Genomic DNA, 12,274 nt, shown 5'->3' on the forward strand with positions numbered 1-12,274 from the left:
CAGGTAGGATTTATCTTCAAAAATACAGGCTAGGTCTCAAACAGCACTCTAATTAGTTTTGGCGTATGGTACACAAAGTAATGCAACACTAGGTTTCTTCTACTGTTCCAAAAATATTTGCTTAGCGCCTCTAGCTACACCTATCTCCTGTCAGCACTTTTTCATTGGGAAAAACTAGGAGGGTACAGTAATGTTCTTAACCTAAATAAAAATATTTTTTCAGATAGATTTGGGTGTTTAGGACTCTGACAAATAAACAATATTGGACAAGCAAACAAAGTGCAGACAATTACATTTCAGTCAAACTATGTAGCCTAGACCCATGATGCACCTAATATGTGAACATAAGAAGGGCTAAACGGAACCTGTGGCTAAATGGGTTCAGTAGAGCTAATGGCAGCCCAAACCAGGAAAATCTACATTTGTCTGTCTTAAATCCTTACACGTGGTACAGTAATGTTTTTAACCTAAATAAAAATATTTTTTTCAGATAGATTTGGGTGTTTAGGACTCTGACATATAAACAATATTGGACAAGCAAACAAAGTGCAGACAATTACATTTCAGTCGAACTATGTAGCCCAGACCCATGATGCACCTAATATGTGAACATAAGAATGGCTGAACGGAATCTGTGGCTAAATGGGTTCAGTAGAGCTAACGGCAGCCTAAACCAGGGAAATCTACATTTCTCTGTCTTAAATCCTTACACGTTTCCCCATCACAGTGATAGAATCATAGAATTGCCCAGGCCGGAAGGGCTAAACGGAACCTGTGGCTAAATGGGTTCAGTAGAGCTAATGGCAGCCCAAACCAGGAAAATCTACATTTGTCTGTCTTAAATCCTTACACGTTTCGCCATCACAGTGATAGAATCATAGAATCATAGAGGTGTCCAGGCCGGAAGGGACCTCCAAAGGCCATCTAGTCCGACCCCCCGCAGTCAGCAGGGACACCCCCAACTAGACCAGGTTGCCCAGGGCCTCATCGAGCCTCTCCTTGAATATCTCCAGGGATGGGGCCTCAACCACCTCCCTGGGCAACCTGTTCCAGTGCTCCACCACCCTCACAGTGAAGAACTTTCTCCTATTCTCCAATCTAAATCTGTTCCCCTCCAGCTTGAAGCCATTGCCCCTCGTCCTGTCACTGCAGGCCTTTGTAAACAGGTTCTCCCCAGCCTTCCTGTAGCCCCCTCAGGTACTGGAAGGCTGCTATTAGGTCTCCCCGGAGCCTCCTCTTCTCCAGGCTGAACAACCCCAGCTCCCTCAGCCTGTCCTCGTAGCAGAGGGGCTCCATCCCCCTGATCATCCTTGTGGCCCTCCTCTGGACCTGCTCCATCAGGTCCATGTCCTTCTTATATTGAGGGCTCCAGACCTGCACACAATACTCCAGGTGAGGTCTCACCACAGCAGAGTAAAGTGGCAGAATCACCTCTCTAATCACACTAGTCCAGTGACCCCAATGCCCTAAGCTCCCTCATGTGCCAAATCCCCATTTTCCACGGCACCACAGTGCTCCCAGTTTCCACCAATATCCTCTCCCACCTCTGCCAGGGCAAGCTTCAGAAGACAGCAGCTGTCCTGAAGCAACACGTGTGTTTGCTGCCCCACGACAAGCTTCATGTTTACTGAGCATCCAGCCATTGCCATACAAAGTGAGCAAAGGCCAGATGTCACCCATCTTCCCACTGTGGACCCATCCATTTCTCTCTGCTTCACAGTCACCCCTCTGTTTTTCACAAAGTCAGCGTAAAATTAACATCTTTGGGATCTCCATTGCTCTGCCAAATTTGATTAAATAAGCAGTTTGCAGGAAAAGGGTAATCAACAAAGCGGACAACTTCATTGGTAGGTCGATCTGAAAACTCTAGGACACAATAAACAATGATGGAGATGACTCACATATATGGAACTTGGCCTGATTAAATTAAGTTAATTTAAGCCAAACACACAGATCTATTTAAAAAGAGGGACTAGGCAATAGCAGAGTACTTAGGAAAGCAGCAGCCTAGAAAGGAACACAAACATTACTGGTTTCACACAGGTCTGTAGCTTAGAAGGACAAAATGATCTTTGAACCTATGAAGAAATGTGAAGAGAGAGTAGGTAGGTGGTGTCATGGTATTACCAAGATTACTACTGACATAGTATGTGCATAAGAGGTGTCTACACATCCTTTAGGCTGCTGCTGAAAACTCTAAAATTTTAGAGAAGTGCTAGAAAAACTACTTCAGGCCTGTAAAAGCAGTTGAGTGGGTTTAGTTCTGAGGAAGCTAAGAGGTGACTCGAACAAGGACTACATGTAAGCTAGAGAAGGAAGGGCTGCTAACGGTAAACAGGTCCTAAGTAGAAAACGTCACAACGAAAGCAAAGGATTAGAAAGTGAAGCTAGACAAATGAGGTGAGAGTAACTGCACTTTGGACAGTCTATAAGAATAAAAGTATGATTTTAAAAAACAGGAAAGGCTATTTGAGGGGAGAGTAGGGGGGAGAAAAGTGGGTGAAGGGGTTTTTTCAGCATTAAAATGAACAGAAGACACTTGTGATGATCACGGTTAATTGGACAAATACTGAGATGTAGAGAAATACTTTTTATGTGCTTAAGTAATACAGATATTGTAAGACCTAAATTAATGTCACTTGAGACATGATAATAAACCTGATTCACAATGTTGTGATCTCTAAAAAAGCCTTTTTAAAAACCAATCTCAACCTCATGCTTTTTTCTCCTTCTAAAAACTTGGTATTGATTTATGAAACCACCTAATTTTCATCTGGAATCTCAAATCGCACACAATTTGAGTTTGTGTTTTGGATCATTTGGCATTTAATGCCGTGTGCCATTTTCCACTCCTTGGTTCGCTGAAGTGAGGTTGCTGGGCATTCAGCTACCTGCCCCTCTGAAATTAATCTGCTGTTTTCTGTTTTCACAGTTCACGAGGCCCCTTGAGTCACCACTTATATTTGCCTAAGTTATGGCTCCTCATTACGAGCACTGATTCATAATTCTCCACCTGCTCACCCGGGTTTCACATAGGGCTTGGGCAGACTGTGATTTAAAGGGCTTTAGCACTGCAAGGTAAAGTCACATAGCATGCTTCAAAGAATCACAAAATCACATGGGGTTGGAAGGGACCTCTGGAGATCATCCAGTCCAACCCCCTGCCAAAGCAGGTCCACCCAGAGCAGGTTGCACAGGAACGTGTCCAGGCAGGGTTTGAATGTCTCCAGAGAAGGAGACTCCACCACCTCCCTGGGAAGCCTCTGCCAGGGCTCTGCCACCCTCAAAGTGAAGAAGTTCCTCCTCATGTTCAGATGGAACTTCTTCTATTCAAGTTTGTGCCCATTTCCTCTTGTCCTGTCCCTGGGCACCACTCAAAAAAGACTGACCCCATCCTCTTGACACCTTCCCTTGAAGTATTTAGAGGCATTGATCAGATCCCCCCTCAGCCTTCTCTTCTCCAGACTAAAAAGACTCAGGTCTCTCAGCCTCTCCTCACAAGAGAGATGCTCCAGGCCCCTAATTACTGCTTCACTTCTTTTAGCACCAGCTTACTGACCATGGCCAGGGACAGCAAAACCCAGCTTGAAAGAAACAGCAGTTTCCTGACAGAATATTCAGCTTCAAAACTAATGGCTTAACTCAGATTCAGACATGAAAAGTAATGTGCCAATAAGCTCCAGAGCAGCTTGAACAAGCAAAACTCACCTCATTTGAGATTCAGCATGTTACACATTTATAAAAACTAGATGATCTCCGAAGGTTCCTTCCAACCCCTACAATTCTGTGAAAACAGGACTCACCCAGGACAGGCCAACAATGTAGGGTAACACCCAAGTGAATCCTGTTACAACCGGTAAGTAATCATTAATGCAGATTAGAAGAAAAGCCAAAAATCACAAAAGCTATCTCAAAATCAATTAAAAGAATCCATGGAAAATTCAGAAAGCATTAGGCACTCTGACAAAATTTGTACATGAATCCCCTTAAGGGAAGCAAGCCATCACCATGGGCATTGCAAATTCTGACAAATAAGATGCTACTGAGAACAGCAACAAATATCAGTCTGCCTCAGACGCAGGTTTATCTGTCACTACAAATACATTTTTTCTTCCTCCAAGGGTATTATCAATCTAAATTGCTCTTGATCCCAAACAGAAACAAGAGCTGCATATTCTTTGGGAAAGAGCAACACCCACTCCTTCTAATGTACTCTGAACATATGTGAAAATGACACACGCTCCCCAAAGAAGGCATGATGTAACAGACGTTGGGAATGAGCCAATGCTGCAGACTCCAGGGCCTTTTAGGGTTGCTTTCTGTTTGTGGCCAAAGCAAGCACTGACAGAAGGAACTAGTGGTACGAATGTGTATGTTACACTAAGGAGCCAGTCTGAGGCAAACTACTAGTTTCTGCATGTGAAATCTATTAGACTCACTTGGAGCAATCAGTTACGTTATTTTGATGGAGAAAGGGAGCAAAGCAAACAGTACAGACTGGGAAACCACAGTCAGGGCAGTGCAGAATAACACCTTGAGGGTAATGCTGAACCAGCAGCATCCCAACAGAGAACAGCACCATAGCTGATCCAGTCAAGGAAGTCTCCCACCCGTTTTGGGCTACCCAGAAACCCAAATATTTGGCTGAGCATTTCACTAGTTGTTATGTAAGCACATGCATGCTTTGCAGGGACAAATGCAACCTTTATTAGGAAACAATATACAGAAGGGGAAACCAGAGTCAGGGCAGTGCAGAATAACACCTTGAGGGTAATGCTGAACCAGCAGCATCCCAATAGAGAACAGTACCATAGCTGATCCAGTCAAGGAAGTCTCCCACCCGTTTTGGGCTACCCAGAAACCCAAATATTTGGCTGAGCATTTCACTAGTTGTTATGTAAGCACATGCATGCTTTGCAGGGACAAATACAACCTTTATTAGGAAACAATCTTCTGCACCTAGTTCAGTTTGGGCTCCCATAATAGTATGTTCTTCTGCTGTTATTAGGGGCAGCCCTTTGCCACTAAGGACTCCTCATTCGGAGGCTAAGATTCAGAAGAAATGGTGGCTTTCTCATCTGTTTGAGGATGCTGGGCTGGCCACTGGATTGGTTCTAGAGACAAGAAACCAGAATTTCCTAGACCATTAGATGAGCATTTCTTGCAAGAACTGCTTTCACTTTAAAGAGAGAATAATAGTGGAATTTCTGAATCATTACAAAATGATCCCAGAAAAGAAGAGGAGGGAGAGAGGGAGAGAGGGGAGGAGGGAGGCAACGAAACAGAAAGAAAAAGACACTCAGGATCCATAAATCTATTAGAAGTCCCTGAATATAAAAGCTGGGGAATGAATGGCATTTGTACTGATGTGTTAGAAAACAAACTGTATTTAGTCCAGGCATCTAATGAAACTGCAGGTTGTAACTTCTGTTTACTTTCTGTCACCAGGCAGAATCTGCTGTTTCTCAAGTTGAAAAGTTCATAAACTAAACATTATTTTAAAAGTTCAAGAACTACACATACATCATTATATAATGCAAGTACTTAGTTTCCAGAATACACTGAAAGTTTGCCCCTTGACAGTCCTAAAAAGGCAGAAATATTTTTTAAAGCATCGATTGAGCATTTTGTATCATTACTAACAATAGCATTCTTTAGTTCTTTATAAATGGCTCTTTACTTTTATTTATGTCACACCAAAGTACTAATGGAAATCACTTCTAAACTTATTTATATCCAGTTCAAAGTATTAAGAAATTTCCTAAGAGAAGATATTTTCTAATGGATTCCTCTTTTTTAGCTAAATGAAATGTTCATTAGTGAGTTTAAAGAAACATTGGGATGTACTTTAAATGAATTTTTAAAACAATAAAAAGAACTTCTGAATATAAGCTTCACTAGCGAGTTTAAAGGAACGTTGGGATGTACTTTAAATGAATTTTAAAAACAATAAAAAGAACTTCTGAATATAAGCAAAGAACTCCTGTACAGGTGCCAAGATTTTTGCAGCTTTATGAAAATGATTAATAGTTTCATTTTGAAAAGGGCCATGTACACATACAACCCCGTAACGAATGAGGTCCTGCACACGCAGTCAGCAACAGCAAAAAGAACTCAGGAAACATTACAGAACTAAACAGCAAGAACTGTTCCCAGCTATTAGACACACACACACACACAAAAAAAAATCAGGGAGGGCTATGCCAAAGTGCTTTCATGGAGCTGTATTTCTATGTTCTGAAACCGTATGTTCAGCAGCGTCAGAGCAAAGTAATAAACCATGCCAAGATTAAATTGCAAAGTTTTGAATATAGCTCCTGTCCCTTCCTGACTCGCTTTCTTGAAGGTGCACATCGGGGCTGATTTCCTGCCAATTCAGCTTTACAAACCAGCCTGAAGAATGTAGGACACATGTAATGGGATCATGACTGCTCATTAATCAAGCACACTTACATTCAGCAACACTAAGTGCAAACATGTGGCAGCATGTGGTATATGTCATACCAAAACCAGGGCTCTAACTATGGCACATGTGCTTCTGTGGATTACCGCAGGAGAAATTTGGTGAAAACTGCAAAATCGCCCAAAACATAAGCAATGGTAAAACTTAGTAATGACCAAGTATTGTCACATTTCATTACTAATGCTTTATAGAAGTAGAACCTGGATAAAAAGATATAAAAGATGCACTGTTGAAGTGGAACTTAGGGAATTCCCTCCCACTTTAACCTTAAAGATGGACTAATATTCTTACTTAATAAATAATCAAGATATTTGACAAAATGCAAAGTGAAAGATTAGAGGCTAAGATTTAAAGTGAAGTTGGCTCATAACAAGAAAGCATTCTTGGAAGTAGGAAGGCAAGCTCTGTTTCAGCAGCATTTATTCTTCAAAATTTTAGTACCTGAGTTTTTGCATGTCACATTAAGAGGACTACCATCCCACCCTGACCCTTCTGCTTCTAAAGCTCAGACAAGAAAAAGAAAAAACCCTCTCAACATCAGAAGTTAAGATTTATTTTTTTTTTTGACAGAGAGTCAAGGCACTCTGTAAAAAGTGTAGAAAGTGTTCCCAGGTTCCTGAATTGTTATAATGTCAGACACTTGTTAATTTTCTTGTTGTATTATTAAGTGTTCTTTCATCCAGAAACAACAGTCATCTTTTCATTCTCACAAGGAATTCTTCCCAACATTTCTTGATTAAGAGTTTTGCAAAAGAATGACACTGTAGATAAAAGCAGTCAATCCATCAGTGCAGACTTTTTGCAAGAATATGCTATTTTTAACAAAAGTTTCTTTGGGACAGACTTCTCAAGTTCAGAATAGGACTTCTGGTGAAAATTTCAATTTATAAAAGCTCAAATCACGTATCACAAAACAAGTATTCAAGGAACAGAAAGGTGCTGGATGTAGATAGCCAGGTTGAGATCCAATTTCTGGTAGATTTGGACTATTGACTTGGAGGAAAAGACATGGACCTGCTAGGGGTAGGACACTCCCATGGACCATAGAAGATGTTTCACTTGCCTGCTGCAGTGAGTGCTGAACAGTTCACACAAACGGGAAATCTCTGCAGAGAAACATTAAGAGGAGAAAATTTCTGGGCAAGAACACAGTCCAGTGTTTAGGACACATCTGCTTCCTGCAGTGCAGAAAAGCAAGGACTCATGCTGCAGCAAAGGATCAGGTCACGAAGACCGTTCATCAAAAACTGTCTCATTTTCCCCTCATTACGAACAACACTGAAAAAGATTTTAAGTTTGTTCCAATGCAGAAAGGTTATTTTACATCTGCTCTCCTTGAAGGCCCCAACATACATGTATCTCCTTGAGCTGTGTGATGGCACTGTGAATTGCTATTTCCTGCAGAGAAACACAGTACCACAAAGAAACCAAAGGCTACTGCCGATAGAAACAATCATATTTTTAGCCCCACTCTGAACACAGGCCAGTAATTTCAAATTGCACATAAACGTCCGCCTCGTACTAGGACAGCTTCAATTCATCCACTATGGATAGTGCCCAGCGTTATACCTAGAAGACAGCTATTTAGGTCAGCTTGCAATAGACAACCTCATTCCACTCAATCCCACTGAAGATGACAGGAGCATATAGAAACATCTTCTGCCTCCTTAAAGCAAAAAAGGTTTGTGTGGGCTGCACCAAACAGCCCTGCACCACAGGCCTCCGGGGGCTTGGCGGGCCTGGCTGGGGGCTCCACAGGCCCCATCTCACAGAAATAACAGGCTGAATCCATAAAAGCCAAGCAAGCCTTCTCAAGTATAACTGAGAAAACCGTAAGTTTATAATTCCTGAAACAAATACATTACTGTGACCATAAAAACACCGCAAACCTTCACCCTATCGCATCCCTTTGCTGTACCTGCCCAGTCTCAGGTTCAGTGCCCTGTGTCGCTTCAGCGGGAGCAGATTCCTGCAAGTCCTCAGGCTTAAGGTCTTGAATTTCTTCCACAGGAACTGTTTCCAGCTCATCCCTGGATCTAAGACTTAGAGCGTCCTCTGCAAAGTCTGAAATATTGGATTCCTGCAGACTGTCAGGCACTGGGCCCTGTGTCTCGTCTCCAAGAGCCGGTTCCATCGCCCACCGTGGTGTGGAGAAAGGAGGAGCCTTTCCTCATCACCGCAACCCGGGAACGATAGCATCAGCTCCGGCAGGGACGGATTACAGACACCCGAACCCTGTCCCCAGCAAGTAAATAAAACAAGAAACACATCTGTTTCAAAATAGTCGTATTTTAAAATACCTACTCTAAGCAATCTTTTGCTCCACGCATGAGCTGTATCTATTAAAGATCAGATTTGGTTTTACTTGAAAGAATTAAAGTGACTTATGGGTAAAAATTAGCACAGTGGGTCCTATGAGAAGAGTCTGGCAAGAGTCTAAACTGATGTAAATGATTCAGGATTACTTACCTTCAGCTCACCGGTACGCTTGTGCTCCAAGAAGTTTTTTTTAAAGCTTCCAGTAACCTCAAAATAACCCCAAAATGGGGACAGGCGCAGAACTGGGAACAAGCTTCTTCTAATGTGAAAGCATCCACAAGAGCACAGAGGGGGAAGGAAACTAGATCTCAGACTAAAGAGAAGGAAGAAATTCTTTACAATGAGGCTGGTGAAACACTTCAACAGGTTGCCCGGAGAAGTGGTAGATGCCTCAGCCCTGGAAACGTTCAAGGTCAGGTTGGACAGGGCTCTGAGCAACCTGATCTCGTTGAAGATGTCCTGGCTCATTGCAGGGGCTTGGACTAGATGACCTTCCTTGGGTCCCTTCCAACCCTAACTATTCCATGTTTCTATGAAACACCTTGTACCAAACTGTCCAGTGTGATGGGACCCACAACAGTCTGTGCCTCGCAGGCTCAAACCAAACACAAGATGCTATAGCATCTAATTTGCTAATTAGATTTATCTAGTTTAAGTAGAACATGATGCAAGCTTCTGCTCAGGGGATTACCTATGGAAAGTCAACAGGTTGCCCGGAGAAGTGGTAGATGCCTCAGCCCTGGAAACGTTCAAGGTCAGGTTGGACAGGGCTCTGAGCAACCTGATCTCGTTGAAGATGTCCTGGCTCATTGCAGGGGCTTGGACTAGATGACCTTCCTTGGGTCCCTTCCAACCCTAACTATTCCATGTTTCTATGAAACACCTTGTACCAAACTGTCCAGTGTGATGGGACCCACAACAGTCTGTGCCTCGCAGGCTCAAACCAAACACAAGATGCTATAGCATCTAATTTGCTAATTAGATTTATCTAGTTTAAGTAGAACATGATGCAAGCTTCTGCTCAGGGGATTACCTATGGAAAGTATGAGACCAAATATGTAATATTAGAAAATATGAAAGAAAAGGGCAAACAGAAAAGTCAAACCACAAAACCTGACTACATCTTCAATCAATTTGATGTATTTAATTAGCATTTTTTGAACTACCTGAATCTCAATAAAAACAGCTAAGCATTTTTCTGAACTACCTGAATCTCAATAAAAACAGCTATCATTTGACTCTCTACAAACATAAAAGTCTTTTTGACACATCTCTTAAGCTAAAAGCATATGTATGATAAATGTGACACAAATGAGCTGTCATTATAAAAGTATTATGTCAACATAATAGAGTCAGTACTATCAGTTATTAGTAATATTGCTAATAGTGCTCAAATATTTCCTGTAGGATTAATCAGAAGAGGAAGTATCTGGTAGCTTATTAAACAATGTAAAACATGTAAACCAGCAGATAGCAAAACAAAAATATTGTAATTTTTTTTTTACTGCTTAACCTGCAAATGAAACAACAAGATAACACTGATTAAATTTTAGTCAGTCCATGATTATTTCTTCCAGACAACATGCACATCTCTAATTGTGTTTCCCCAAGTTGTCCAGACAGTTATCTCAGAATCTGTATCAGAAATATGATAAAAAGTAGGATAATTCTTTTCTTTTTTTATCTGCAAGGACCAAGAAAAAATGCCACCTGGTCTCATAAAGAGTAATAACATCAAAATATACTTTAGGTGATCCCTCCCCATATCTAGAAACAGAAATATATTATGTTAACTGTTGACATTATCAAGAAAACTTGAAGCTCCTTGTCCATCTTTTATTTTATTCCAGTTCATATCCAATTTTGCTTACTGTTGGAAACAACCACATACAATTTAGAAAACAAAGCACAGATTTCTGCATATTAGATATAATACATCTTGATCTCAGCAGAGAACATTTTATTTTCTTACAGAGCTTTGTTTCCTTTATCCTCAAGTGAAAACAAACCATAAATTTAAAAGCATCATGATTAGAGTAACTCTGTGTATCTAAAACCGTCCCAAAAGAAAGAATAAAAATGAAATATGTTTAACAATCACCTTTACAGAGTAGTGATTGCCTTCAGTACTCTACCATGACAGCCAGCAGAACTTAGATAGTAGCAGAAAGTTCATATTATCCCACGGGCTGAATACAACAGAAGAACTAGCATAAGTTTTGCATAAGAAAAAGAAAAAAAAAAACATTTCTCCAAAATTAAAGATATGCTAAGTTTATTTATAGGGCAAAAACCACTCAATATAATTAATTTGATCGAATTTCTGTGAATAGCTGCATGTTGTCAACAAAAGAAAGAGATGAATAACACAATGTGGTATGGCAGCACCAAGTGAAGACCTGGAACACAGCACCCTCGGGGCACCGTGTATGTAGAACTGCTGGAGAGCACTGCTAGATAAAACAGACATTTTCTTACTACTTTCAAATAAATATTCATTAATAAGAAATAATTTTTAATGCATACAATTTTAGGTTTTCTTCAGTGAATGACAGACACTTCTTGCACTACCGTTGTTAACATAGTATCTAGATTTATAGTCAGAGGATAAAAATCCAATATCAATGGCCTAGAACATGATAAAATTAAATAGGCCACAAAAAGGAAGATTAACAGTAGAAAGCAAGAGTTTGCAAACCACCGCCCCTACACTCCCTGTCATTAATGGGACAGCTGCTCACAGCCCATGCAGAACTGCCACTCCGGCCATTGCAGCGCCTGCCTCTGCTTCCAGGGGGTAAGAGCCTTTCTTCTGAGACACAGCAACATTCATTTCTTGGCTATTAAGTCTGCATTTCATCAAGATCAGGGAAATTCACGCTCATGAATCCAAAAAGCTAGCAGCCTTTCCAATACTGTCCTATAACTTTTATAGCAGGGCACTATTTCAGAATCTCTGATATAAAAAATTTAAACATATGCAGAAATATGATATAAAGTCATTTGTAATAGCAGGGAGTTGTGTCTTCAAGGCATTTTTTTTTCCTCCTCAAAATAATCCATTACTAACAGCCCAGATGACAGCTCCAAGAGGGGAAAACAGCTGTAACAAATTGTGCCTCCTTAATGCTTAAATTTCTGGGCAGATAAGGATATTAAATACTGAATGCTCCTCTCAACTGTTCAAGCACCGTGTATTTTTCCCCTCCCACCCTGCTCATTTAACACAATTAACAGGGGCACACATAGAAGAGCCCCCCCAGTAGACACTGCAGCCTGACACACACACACGTGGTGTGTACCTGCCCCGAGAAGCTGTGAACAAAACACCCCCGTTTGCTTCTCAAGCTGAAGAAAACCAATTGGGGCATACGTTTTCTCTGGTTGGACACCCATCCACAACTCGCTCTTCACAGAGTTGGCCCCAGGCACGTAGGACACCAAAGAAAGGGCACAAAAGGCCACGTTTCACAGAATCACAGAATCTTCTAG

This window comes from Calidris pugnax, unplaced genomic scaffold, assembly GCF_001431845.1.
Source record: "Calidris pugnax isolate Ruff unplaced genomic scaffold, ASM143184v1 scaffold19, whole genome shotgun sequence".
Lineage (NCBI taxonomy): Eukaryota > Metazoa > Chordata > Aves > Charadriiformes > Scolopacidae > Calidris > Calidris pugnax.